The sequence below is a fragment of the Benincasa hispida genome, chromosome 4 (assembly GCF_009727055.1).
Source record: "Benincasa hispida cultivar B227 chromosome 4, ASM972705v1, whole genome shotgun sequence".
Lineage (NCBI taxonomy): Eukaryota > Viridiplantae > Streptophyta > Magnoliopsida > Cucurbitales > Cucurbitaceae > Benincasa > Benincasa hispida.
The window spans coordinates 35,452,023-35,466,757 of record NC_052352.1 but is presented as its reverse complement, the minus strand read 5'-3'; positions in this window follow the sequence as shown (position 1 = coordinate 35,466,757).

Genomic DNA, 14,735 nt, shown 5'->3' with positions numbered 1-14,735 from the left:
GAACTTAGTTTACTTGCCCTTCGTTGCAGATTTTCAGCATATGCCCATTCACTTATTTTCTTTACTTCTTAGTGAAGGAACTCTTAAACAAGAGTATCCATGAGCATGTTCGAATCTTTCCTATTTCATTGTGACTAAATTACCACACACACAATCAACAAACAAGTATGCAATTTAACACTAATTATAGGCATGCTTTCACAAATAAAATATAATAGATTGAGTTAACGTACTAGTTGAAGTCGTATTCATACGAACTCAATCAAGCGGAAGCAAACCCATTACAGTCTTTATCGCCTAGCAAACAGTCGGCTACCAGCAGCATGATCGTCTACACGAATGGCAGTGCACAAACAAGCAGGACCGGGGACGACACCACCATTTAGAGCCTTTGGTATTCTCAGAGTGAGAATCCAAAGAGTGGTCTTTGATGAAATTGGTCAAGGAAGGAGGAAAGGGATGATCGTGTAGAACAACAAGCAAGTGGGAGAAGGCTATCGTATAGCAAATGCTTATCATTTAGAGAAAGCTACATGATCGTGTAGGTTTTACTAAGCGATCGTCTAGTAATTAGTAAGCGATCGTTTAGAAAACTCGATGCGCTAAACAATTGTTTAGGAAAACTGAGCGATCGTTTAGATAACGCGTGTGATCGTTTAGTACGCGAGGTGTGCAATTGTTTAGGCAATAAGGCACTATCATATAGGCTCTCAGCTAAGCGATCATTACGTTTTCACACCTTGAGCGATTTTTTCGAACTCTTTGCAAAATGAAACCAATTTTAATTTTATTCTTCAGTTATAATAACCGAAAATGATTTTCCCACTAACGCACAATCTAGCAGAAATATCCGGCCAATTATCACATAACCAATCAATTTATTAATGAATATAATCATATTATATTCTTACCCTATAGTTTGATATCACATATCTACTATAGTAGTTTCTCCTCCACTTGATATAAATCATATTTATATCTAAATTCCTCCAAAATAATGTATCTCATACATTTGGTCAATTATATCATATATAATTAACCAGTCTAATCATATCATATATAATCAAACTCCCTCTTATCAATTTGAACATTTCAATCTGACCCAAACATTGATTCTCGACTTTATCCAAGCTACCCAGGGGACCTAATGGACATGTGGCTCAAAGCTCCAACGGGCTGTGAATAGCTGACTAAACTCTTTAGCCACGAGATCCACCATCTGTTAACTGTCAGGCTGTAGGAATGTATCAATAGCAACGGAAGCACGAGGATCATCTAAGCACTCAAATTCATTAATTTTGGCATAATATAAAGCATGCTTCTGTAGGAAAAATGAGTTTCAAGACATACCTCTTGTAGAACTTCTTCAAAGCTCCATCTTCAGTTGCTATCTTCTCCATATCTTATTGTAGACCACCTCAAGATCTTCTCCACTATTCTCTTGGTGCTCTAGATTGAGTTGTGGGACTCAAAACAAGCTTGAATCAAAGGATGAAGGAGAAAAGCTCACTACAGCAACCTATGTTGAAGAACCTTTCTTCAAATCGAATTTTCTCTCAAAATTCTATGGATTACATGCCCGATTTTCACTCTAATCTTCTCATTATATTACAGATCGACATGCAAAGAGAAGAGCTGCATGAGTTGCAGCTCATGCTTGGAGAAGACAAGACAAATGTATTGCTATATGTGTGAGCTAGTTCAAAGATGGATAATGGAAAATCCCATTTTTCCATTTGTGTTTTAGTTTTCTTTTCCTTTTTCAATTTTATCTAAAAATCAAATTTTGATTTTAAAAAATGAAAAATTAATTAATTTCATAAATTAATTATTAAATAAAAATTAATTAATTTTATATCAAATATTAAATTAATTTTTAACACATATCCATCTTTATATATTTAAATCATATTTAAATATATAATTCTCCTATTCCATTTAATTCTAAAATTAAACATAATTATATCACATATAATTACTAATTCCCTTAATTTTAATTTGAACGTTTCAAATTAACTTATCATGCTATTCTAGAGTTAGTCCGTTACGAGCTAGTAGGGGGACCTCACGGACCTACAGATCATGGGCTCCAACGATCCGAAATTAATTGGCTAAACTCATTAAACCAGATTAATCTTCATTCGTTAACTAATGGGTCACTCCACTAAAGCCCATAGTTGCACTCCCCTCATTGTAGATATATTATGTCCACATGATTTAACCATAATCAATAAGTCGACCTTTCACAGGTTGTTCGTAATAACAGCTGGGTCAAATATCTGTTTTACCCTCGAGATTACGCCTTAGTCCTCAAGTCTCTACTGATCCTCTAATGAACAATTGGTTTGTGATCCAATCACCAAACCAAACTCTCTCAGCCTAGTAAGAGGGTAGGGCCCCTTGTTCAAGACCTGGATTCAGTACTTGAGAGCCTTTCTCCTATCCCTAAATCGGGTAGGCGTGAACTTTGTCTTGCACCCTATGTCCCCAGCTATCCATCCGGTCTCACCCCTAAAATGGGAGTCTTATTGAGCCGGCACTATTGAGCCAACCCTCAACTATGCAAATCTAAGGGCAATCCTGAATAAACAGGAGTTCATAGTTAGCTCAAGATTAAGATCGAGTTACCTAGGTCATCTAGGTGAAATAGTCAGTTTTAAACAGTAAACAACATTATAAAGTAAGAGTGACTTATTTCTTGGTCCTGATCTTATGCAAACTCATTGCATATGACGCCCCCACTCCTCATGTCATAACATGTACGAATTAGGATCACATCGTATGTAGCACTTTACAACTATTTGTAACAACTATAGAGTAGGCCGCATCCAATGGTGTTACCAGAATAAGGTACCCAACCTCATTCATGTACCATAGATCATTTTGATTATTTACTCGAACCCGATCCACTCTTATGCCTCCACATAAAGTTCAAGTACTCATACAATAGCCATGGGTCTTAGTTTATTGGATTTAAACTTTCATACAATTTATGAGATCAATAACAAGTATATCGATAATAGAAAATGTTTATCATTTTACAAACTGCGAGTTTTTAGGACATAAAACCCAACACAGGCATTCCACTAAAGACCAACAGCTGAACTCTTCTTACCACAGATATATTTCTATGTCCATCGGATATAACCAATCATGAATACGATGACCCTTCACAGATGCTAGTAAGTACAGTTGGACCAATTTACCATTTTTCCCCTATAATTACATCTCACTCCTTAAGTACCATTGATCCCTCTAATGAATAATACAACATAGTCCTACTATGTGTGAACACCTCTCAGGCCAAGAGAAGGTGTGTGGCATCACATCGTTCAAGCCTTGGGATCAGCCCTTAAGGGAGTTATTTATCTACTTACCCCTACTTCGGGGAAGAAGTGAATTCCATCTTGTGTAGCTGAGTTCCTAGCTCCTAAATCAGACGAATCCCCAAAGTGGTAGGTTTGAGTCGGCGACCTGGCCACTCGCACCCATGCAAATCAAAGAACCGCCCTCAATAGCAGGAGTTCTCAACTCACTCAGGATTGAGGTCATGGTGAAGTGAAGTCTCTGTCATGAACGGTGTTATATACTGAGACGTTAACACTTTGTGGTCAGGTCTTATACAAACTCTTTGTATAGAATGCCCCTGCTCGCATGTCCCCTACACGAATGATTAGGATCAAACCATCTGTGACAAGTCACAACACTTGTAACTATTCCACAAAGTGGGCTGCATCCATAGCGTTACCAGGATGAGGTTTCGCTCCTATATCCATATACTGCAGACCATTTTGGTTATCACTTAAGACATGATCCACTTGTATGTCACCACATACATGCTTAAGTTACATACTGGTAACCAGGGATTTTATATTTGTGGTAAAGCAATTAAAAATAACAACTGAGCAAAAACAAGAAGTGAAGTAAAATATCATATATTATACATCACAAACATTCGTACAAACTGTTTACAAACTACAAGACACGAGACTTTAGGGCCTCAACCCCAACACTTAGGGCACGTTAACATTCTTGGTCCTTTTAGGCCCTTTTTTCTTGGGATTCTTAAAACAACTGCCCAAGAATTTACTCTTCTTAGGAGATGGGAGAGCCTTAGGCTCAATACCATTTTTTTTTTTAAACTTTAAAAACAAAGCAAGGTTAGAAACCTTCCTTTTGTTTTTATTATTACAAACAAATTTAAAATTAGAATCATGAATTTAAGGTTTTTCTTTCAAACAAACAACTTTCAAAGAAGTTGAAATTTCTCTTTTAGAAGAATCATCCTTTTTAACAAACTTGTTTGAATCATTGAAATCATCATCTTTTAAAGAAGACTGATCATCTTTGCAAATTTTAAAAGAAGAATTGACTTTTTCACAGAAGTTCAGAGAAACATTAGAAGAGTTTTTAGAAGCCCATTCAAAGTCATAATCCATAGAAGAAACTGCTAAACAATTAAAATTTTCATACAACATAAAATCAATGACATTGCCTATCTCATCATGCAAATCAATAGAGCAAAGAGACAAGTACTCCTCAGGGAATTTCATGGCATCATATATGTTGAATGATTTTACTTCTCTATCAAATTCTATTGACAAAGACCCTTTATCTACATTAATTTTTGTTTTTGCAGTTTTTATGAAAGGTCTTCCTAACAAGATAATAAAACAAGATGTAGAATAAACCTCATCCATTTTCAAGATATAAAAATCCACAGGAAAAATCAAATCACCTACTCTTAACAAAACATCCTCAACTATGCCAAGTGGTTAAATGAATGACTTATCGGCTAATTGAATACAAACATTAGTTTTTTGCATGCCATTTAATTTTAGGTCTTCATACATATGATAGGGCATAACATTTATTGATGCTCCCAAATCTAGCATGGCATGTGAGATTATTCTATCACCTATTGTGCATGGCAAGGTAAACATTCCATCCCTACATTTCTCAGGCATATCCTTTTTCAATAAAGTAGATACATTCTTACTAAGAATTACTCTCTCCTTTTCTTTCCCTTTTCTTTTCTTAGTACACAAGTCTTTTAAGAATTTGACATACCTAGGTATTTACTAAATAGCATTAAGCAAAGGGATGTTAATTTGTACCTTTTGGAACATCTCAACAAACTCTAAGTCGGTATCTTCTCCCTTAGGTTTTGCTAATCTACTAGGGAATTGTGCTTTAGGTACATATGGTTATACTTTAGGAGAGGAGTAATCACATACCTCGGGAAAAATAGGAATCTCCTTTGGCTCACTTACTTGATCCCTTGTTCATCCATTACCTTTTCTTTCTTCATTGAAGGGGATTGAACCGGGTTTGCATCTTGAGAGAAGGATGAGAGAATCTCCTTTCCACTCCTAAGGGTTATGGCACTTACAATCGTGTGCTCCGATTGGTTGAGAAGCTTTCCAGAGGACTTACTTTCCAGTTTGCTTACCACAATTGCTAGTGGAGTTATTTGAGTCCCTAAACTGGTAAAGCGTTGTATTGTTTCTTGTTAGAAGGATTTTGTGTCTTGTTGAAGCGATTTTGTCTCTTGTTGCAATTGAATGTTGTCCTTCTAAAGTTAATGTAGATCATGTTGAAATTTCAACGAATGGTCAGCTAATGTTTTAATGATATCTTCAAGTGTACTTGAAGAAGATGATGAGGAGGACTAATTTTGTTTGTCAAATTTTCCTTGAGATCACCATTTGAAGTTAGGGTGATCCTTCCACCATGATTGTAGGTTTTCCTATGCGGATCGTACTTCCTTTGGAAGCTGCCTATTACATTAACTTGTACTTGCAGGCGAGCATCAAAGGTATGTCCAGCCACTTCACATGCTCCACATGTCTTAACTTAAGTGATACCACCTTGAGCAACCTAAGTAAAAAGGGACACAAGGTTAGAAACTTGAGATCTCAACTCACTTACCTCCTTTGCTTGAGTAATTTCATGTTCAAGAGTCCTTAAACCAAAATTTTGCGAATTTTTCGTCATGGTTGAAATTAGATGACTAGCTTCAGTGGACGTCTTGTCAACTAGAGCTCCTCCGGCAGCAGCATCTATGTTGCTCCTTTCCGATGGTAGCAACCCTGAATAGAAATACTGAATAAGGTATTGGTCAGAAATTTAATGATGAGGAACGGAAGCACAAAGTTGCTTATACCTTCCTTAGTATTCATAAAATGACTCTCCTACTAATTGCTTAATACCATAAATTTCTTTTCTTATGTTATGAGCCTTAGATGCAGTGAAAAACTTTTCTAAGAATTTATTTTTTAAACCATTCCCAGTTGTAATGGAGCCCGCGGGCAAGTAATATAGTCGATCTTTGGCCACATCCTTCAAGGAGAAAGGAAAGGCCCTAAGATTAAGCTGCTTTTGCATAACCCCATGCGGGCACCTACCATAACAGACTAAGTGGAACTCTTTCATATGTTTGTGTGGGTCCTCCCCCAGATTGCCTCGAAGGTGGGTAGAAGATACACAAGTCCGGGCTTCAATTCAAATGGTATTGTAGTCTCCGGGTACACAATGCACAAAGGTTGCAGAATGTAATCTGGTTCCGCAAGCTCTCTTAATGTTTGCTCCCTTGCTTTGCCTATGTTTCCTCTTTATGTTTGCTTTATTGAGATTGGTGTCCTAATTCTCCTGGAGTCTCGTTGTTTGTAAAAATTGTACACATTATTATGAATAAAATAAGAGTTATTTTATTTTGCATTTACTCGTATCCAATAAATAAAGCTTTGTGGTTATTGTATGTAAACTTAAGCATGTATATGATATATACAAGTGAATCATGCCTTAAGTGATAACCTAAAAAGGTCTGTAGTATAAGGATTGAGGAGGGATACCTGATCTTTGTGACACTATGGATACGACCCGCTTTGTAGAGGTTTACAAGTGTTGTGAACTACTACAGATGGTTGTTCCTGACCATTCATGTGGAGACATGCGAGCGGGGGTGTCCTATACAAAGAATTTGTATAAGACCGGACCACGAGATAATTTGTCTCTTTATATAACATCGTTGATACTTGAGACTTACATCTCACTTAAACGACCATATGTGACATGACCTTAATCCTGAGTGTTTTGGGAATTTCTGTCTTTGAGGGCAGTCCTTTGATTAGTATGGGTGAGAGTGGCCAGATTGCTAACTCAACATGTCTACCTTTTTAGGGATTTGTCTAATTTGGGAGCTGGGAAATTAGTTACACAAGATGTAATTCACTCATTCCCCGAAGCAAGGGTAAGTAGATAGATTGTTCCTTTAAGGGCTGATTCCGGGTCTTGAACATAGTGGCCACAACCTTTCTTTGGAAGAGAGGACTCAGTCATAGTAGGACTATGACTTATGTTCATTAGAGGAATCAGTGGTACTTAAGGAGTTAGATATAACTACAGGCGCATAATGGTAAAATGGCCCAGTTGTACTTACAAACGATTTGTGAAGAGTTATCGAACTGTTGAATGATTGATATGGACACAAAATATATCTATAGTAAGAAGAGTACAGTTGTCGGTCTTTAGTGGAGTGCCTGATAGTTAATGGATGGTGGATCCCATGACTACAAAGTTTAGTCAGTTATTCATGTACCGTTGGATTTCAAACTACGGGTCTATAAGGTTCTCTTGGTAGCTCAATGGATTCAAGTTGAGAATCAGTTCTTGGGGTTAATTTGAAATATTCAAATTGACAAAAGGAAATTTAATTATATATGATAAAATTGGTGTAATGTATGAGATACATCGAGTTGAAAATTAATGTAAATATGATTTACATTAAGTACCATAAAATAGAAAAGGAACTATGGTTTATATGTTTCATGAGATGAAATATTGAAACTATAGGTTATAAATATAATATGGAAATTGGTTATCATATATATTTATAATAATATTAATTATTTGATAATTATCTCTTTTTCTCTAATAACCAATTGAGCGGGAGGTTATTGGTGGTTTTATGGTAACCATGAGACAAAAAGAAAAATGTTTTCCTAAAATTAGAAGTTACTCAATTCGAAAAGTACTCACGGACAAGGATATCAAGTGAAAATGTTTCATTAAGCGATAGCTAGTAGAGAGACTAAACGATTGTGGAGTTTTACCATACGATAGTTCACTCAGCTGGTCGTAGCTAAACGATTGTGTGGCATTGTCTATGCGATAGGTTGCCATCTTCTACACGATTGAACACATCGTCTATACGAAATACTGTGTCATCTCCCACTTAATCAATCATCTATACGATATACTGTGTCATCTCCCACTTAATCAATCATCTATACGATTGTTATTCCTTCAATCTCTTCCTCTAACCAAGCTCATACAGAGCCCACAACTCCTGGATTCTCACACCGAGAATACCAAGGTAACCATTGTGGTAGTGTCCTCACTCAACTCGATTGATATCGAGGTTTTGGAGGCCGTTCGTTGGGTTTGTGTTGTTCGTGAGATGTTTGTCGTGGATCGTGCTATTGTACCGGTCGTTGTGTTCGAGCGTTCGTGTATTGCTATCTTGGAGATTGATCGAGCGCTCGTGATCGAGGAGTTTGAAGAATGAGTCTTCAAAGGTATGTGTATTCTATCCCTTGATTATCTTGTTAGCATGCTGTAATTTCTAATTGTTGCATGACCTGTAAGTTTCCGTTTGTTGACTATAATTGTTAGTGTTCAATTTCGAATGGAATTTGGAACGATCCTTCCACTGCTCATAGAAATCTTCATGTCTAATTTCCTTAATGTTCTTCCTCTTTTTCTTGTTGTCCTTAGAGATCCTCTTGTTCCTCAAGATTCATCTCTTCAAATGCTTCTTCTTCTCTTTTTCTTCCTTCCCTTTACAATCTCTTTTCCTCTTGGTCAATATCTATAATCAAGTCAAAAACTAAACTCCAAGAGGAGTGGATCATGCACAAAAGGAAATTTAATCTCATTGACTATTTTGTATTTTATTATTTCTTTTTTTTTTTTTTAGAAATTCAAAATTCAAGTAAGCCAATTGCATGGTTCCCTGACAACGATGCTAGTTTGATCGGGCCAAAGAATGGCTTCATTAATTTGAGCTTAACCCAAACAAATGAAGTTTGTAAAGCATATACACAATAACTAAAACTAGAGAGTAACTATAGTGGAGTACGAGATCATCCATAAAGAACCTTTTTAACAAGCAAACTTGACTCTTGAATTTCTAAATGTAAGGGGTTTTGAATTTTAGAAACAAAGTAAAACTAAAAACAAGAAGTGATATGAATTTTATAAGAGATTAATAATGGAGAGCATAATAGAATTCTTGCTAAAATTTCAATGTAAAATATCTTGGAAAATTATGTGGGTTAGCACAATTTAATCATTGGCCTAATTGTACTTATGCAAATTAATTATTCCATAGCCCACTAAAGACAGGCTTTAATGGCCCAATTAGTTAATCAACCTAAAATTGTCAATTAACCCTAATTTAGTTCAAAGATGCTTTTTATTCCTAAATTGCATTAATTTTTAGGGCTTTTCTTGACTATGACATGCTTGAAATACTATAGAGTTAATTCAAGAATGATTCGATTTGAATGTTCTAAACTAGTCATGCTTTCAAGAAAATTGAAAAGAAAGTCCTAATTTCCATTCAAGATTCCTAGTTCTTGCAACTTATTTACAATTATACAATAGTGCCTTGTAAATTTTGCATACAGAAACATAACAAGTTTGAATTGTCAACTCATTTCCATTAGATTTTATTGAAATTAAAATCAAGAACATTAAGGAACAATCATTTACATAAGAGAAAAATACAAAAAAAAAAAAACCTCAAGAATTGACTAACATAACAATTTCCCCAAGAAAGAAGATTACGTAGCCATGAAGTGGTATGATCTTGAAATAATCTATTGAATCAAGCAAGAAATTTATACAAAATTGAAGAAGTTACAGAAAGATTGATGAAAAATACAGAAACTACTCTTAAAATCATATGAAAAATGCTCTAAATCTGGAAACTTTCCTTTTATACAGATAGCGCAGCGTCGCGACGATGAGGGTAACATTGTGATGCTTTTTGGGCTGATTTATTATTGGAGCATTGTAACGGTGGTACGAGCATTGCAATGCTCACTTGCGAAGGCGCACGCCCATAGATTTTCATTTTTTTTCATCAATATCTGTAGCGTTGCGACGCTACCCTATATGGCCAATTTAAGCATGCTTCTGCCTTTAAGCATTGCCCGACGCTAATCAAAGGGTTGTGACACTACTTCCAATGGCATTTTGGTAAATATTTTGACTTCTTTCGAAATGGGTGATTCTCTCTTTTTTTTTCTCCTTTTAGCTCCAAACTTCTTTTAATCACTCCAAAACCCTCGAGAACGGAATTAACCTATAAATTCATCATTTTAAGCACATGAGTGGTATAGAATTAAGGGATTTATGCACTAAAACTAAGCTATTTTCAAGAGCTATCAAATTACGAACTTGTTGTTTGATAGTTCTTCCATCAGGATGCCTAATTGCTTCATAGTTGACTTAGGCATTATGTTGACAACTTATTCGTTATCAATGAGAATTTAACCAACCTTATGTTCTTGAATGTATCCTGAGACGTACAAAGGCCTGTAATGAAGTTTTGATCGCAATAGTAGATCTTCATTTAAGAAACCTATGGACGTACTACAAGAGGCGCATGTGTTCATCATAAAGGTCGGAGCACTAAATGACATTTGAGTCTAACAACGTGTCGATGAGAAGCATCTTAGTTGCTGGATGAAGTGTCAATAAGTCATCCATGTTGAACGATGGTAAGTCTTTTGATTCTTCCACCGTTTTTTATGAACTTAAAGAAGTATCCTTGCTTTCTCCTATGTCGATAGCATGACATGGAGACTTCTAGTACCATTCAAACAATTGTCCTAGAAGTTTCTCGGGAGAAAGTTTGCCAAAGTTACTAAATGTCAAGGTCGAAGAATATCATCGTCTTCCTCCTACATGAGCTTAGGCTTCCAAACCTACTAATTCCCTTCATTTTCTGTCTTATTCCCTCTTTTGTACCTTCGATAAGAGCACAACTTTTTTTGGGGAGAACGCGACTTTATTTTCTTTCGACGAGTCACAAGGTTCCATCCGTCGTCGTCGTCGTCATCAACATGATCATCTCTGTTGTTAGACTTTGTCATCGGGATCATTTGTTGAAACCGAACAACTATAGGTTCAAGGGTCCCAAACTAAACCAAATTTTCTCTTTCATCATAAAATACAGTTGATGTTGGGGCACTTGAAATCACCACTAATGAAGCGTGATTCGCTTGAGCTACTTCATCCAGATCCAGCTCAATCTTCTTCTCACAAGCCAACCTTAGAATTAGCTTCTTTAGCACAGAACATTTTTCGACTGAGTGGCTAACGACCCTATGATACTTGCAATAGTTGGGATCATCTACTTCCTGCTTGTTCCAGTCGTTTGCATTCCGCAACTAAATAAGTTATTTTTTCAACAGTTGCGTGAGTATATCTGCAACATCAGAATTAAGAAACGGATAAAACTTCTTTTGTCATTCTTTTAGAGTTAGGTGACGCATTTTGCCTTCATCGTCTCGCTTCTCAATTTTGTTCTCTTTTCCTTTGAAAGAAAATTTCAGCGAGGTCATATTAACCATCGACTCATTGTGGCACTCTTCGCGATCTTGTTGGTGCCTTTTACTTCTTTCTTATCTTTCTTCACTTTAGGGACCAGAAAATCCTTAGTTCCCCTATTAACAACGCTCAACTTCATATCGTGGGTTCCAGTCGCCAACTCTTCAAACGTCTGAGGTTTTATCTCCTGTAGAATGTAGAGGAGTCCCTAGTGCATACCTTAGGTGCACATTGATAGCTTGTAGAAATACAAGTTATTATAGCCTTTTACTTAGAATTATGAGGGCTAATAAGCAGAATATGCATTAATAATACCAAAAAAATCATGTGGAAAAGTGAGCTTGCGTCGACTAGCACCAGAAATCCTCACTAACCTTATATCATGGTTATTATGCATCAAAGCGTCTATTTTTGCAGCCATTGTAGGAATTGACCGCATACGTCGACCTCAAACCGCCACAAGAGTAACCACATGCAAAGGTTCATAAAGACTAGTTCGCTGCATGGAATGTTACGTCCACAGAGTGATAATCGTAATGGAAGATTGATCGCCAAGTGGGTGGAATGCATTGACACTTCAAGAGAAACAAGCTTGAATGCATACCTTGGGAGTATCAACAAGATAAGATGATGTTATTTTCCCATACCGCGACAAAGGTAGTAGTGAGTCAGAACATAATCATCAATGTTGTCGACGTTTGAGCTATATAAATAGCGCCTTGGATCTTCACTTCAAATCATCCGAGTTTCTGCCTTAAGATAGATTCTTGTGATCACAGATGAGAGCATGAGCAAGACACTCTTTTAGGATTCTTCATCTCCACAGCCCATTCCGAGTGACAACCGAAGTTTCGCTGGAGATAGAGCTCAAGAGAGACTTCTCCACCATCTATCCATAACACCACCAGCAGTCTTGACGCATTTCGGATGAGAAGCAAAAGATTGCCTACATTTAACTCTCCACCTCTCCTCTTATCTCTGTATTGTATTACATTTTGGTTTTAAGACATTAATACATTGTGTAATCAATGCATATCTTAGTTCCTTCAGCATCATCTTCATCATTTTCTTTGTCTTTATCATCGTTGAGTTGAGTATTGAAGATAGTTGCATACTCAGTCATGCAGCCTAAAGATAGGACGCATGTAACAACCCACCGAGAGGTGTGTGTTGTAAGAGTATAGTGAGTTAATCCTCTTTGCTTGGTGTGAGGCTGTCGTAACGCTTGTCTATGAGTTGATTAGCTGCAACTAACTGCCCAAGAGGGTAAGTAGTAGAACACACTAAAGCAAGGTAAGCTTTGCTCCTAGAGATCTGTCTCTTATACACATCTAGATGTGTATAAGAGACAGGTGTGCGATACGTTAGTGCAATGAGTTGGGATTACTCGAGCGGCTTAACATAATGAACCTTATTATATGTTAACAGTTGTTGTATCTCTACCCATTCTCATAGTTAAACTTCCATTGCTCAATCTGTTTAGTTAGGAGTAGGAGTAGTGCATATTCTCTTAACTTCTGTCTTTTTACTTTTATTTATCACCTCAAACTTGCATTCTCATTATACTTGGTGAAAAAGCAAGAAAATTTGTGATAGAAGCGCATGGTCATAGCATACGTGCTTAAACACATATTGTATATTTTCTAGTCCAACACATGACCTTTGACGCATGGAGATTAACACATAACATAAGACAAGCATATTTTCCTCTCCCCGTTTCCCTACCAACACACATCATCACAACAGACAATTCGATGAGTTTGTCTTTGCAGTCAAGACTCAGAGATAGAACCGAAGAAATAGCGCAAAGATGACAAGGGAAAGGGGAAAATCCAAGAAGAAACAATGCAAGAACCAGAACCTTTGGACCCTTTACCCTTGATAATTCGCCCTTCAAGCCCTCCCGCACAACCTTCTTCTTCCCTTCCCGAGCACTTTACTAATCTTCTCCTTCCCCCAAATTCTCCAACCACATATCCAGCAGCCTCATCATCACGTTCAGCATCATCACCGTAACTTCCCCTTCCACCGCCGCATGTTGATGACCCACACAATTTGGGTGAAGGCACTTCTACCCAACCCCAAAATGTCGATGGCGAGGCATCGCAGGCACAAACGACCATTGCTTCCTTAGCTACTGAGTTAGCAGATATGAGATCCCTTCTTGCCCAACAACAACAACTCTTCTCCCAACAGCAAGAACTCTTTTCTCAGCAACAAGCCTTCTTCGGCCTGAGAATTGATGCGGTAATTGAGCGAGTCGACGATTTACAACGTAGTTCTACCATGACAAGGCAGGTGTTAATCAATATTCAGCGCACCATTCTTACGATCCACCTGCATCAAAGACAGCTAGTGGAGCAAAATCATGAGTACTTTAATTTTCTGACAACATATCTTCATGGACCCATGGTACCTTTGCATCTCAGACAGTATCTGATTTTTTAAGAAGCTCCTCAAGTACCACATCCGAACCCTCCTCCAGAACCTCCTGCTTCTCAAAAATTTTTACAATTTAATTTTTATTGCAGCCATTCTTTTATCTTTATTTCATTCATTGTTTAATTAAATTCTTTGATTCTTTGTACAAGCCAAAATTTTAGTATTGCGTTATTTGTAATTATTTGTATACTTAGCTAATTTTCAATACAACTAAGTAGCAATTCTCTCTATATGTCTGTGCCTCTTCTTTATCATCCTTTGTCAACTATGCAATATTCTTAATCTTTCTTTTTGCGTTATGCATTGTGCTGTCATGATGTATAATATGAATTCACTTAGAAACATTTCCCATACTTTGTAATTTCTAACTAACACTTAGGTAATTCGTAGCTTAGCAATGCTTTACCTTTTACCCTTCAAAATTCTGCTCAAACCTTCTTTTTGAAATTTTATCTAAGTGTTTGTCTATTTTGTCCAAACAACGCAATGAGAACCTTGTGCATCTCTAAATTTCGGGGTGGAGAAGGTCTGAGCAGATGAGATCAAAAGTATGCGGTCATTAAGAAAAATGCATTCATTTATCATCTCAAAAAAAATATATTTTCATATAAACTCTAATGTCAGCGCAAGGGAAAACTTAAAAAAAATCCCAACCTGATAAGAGTTAAGTT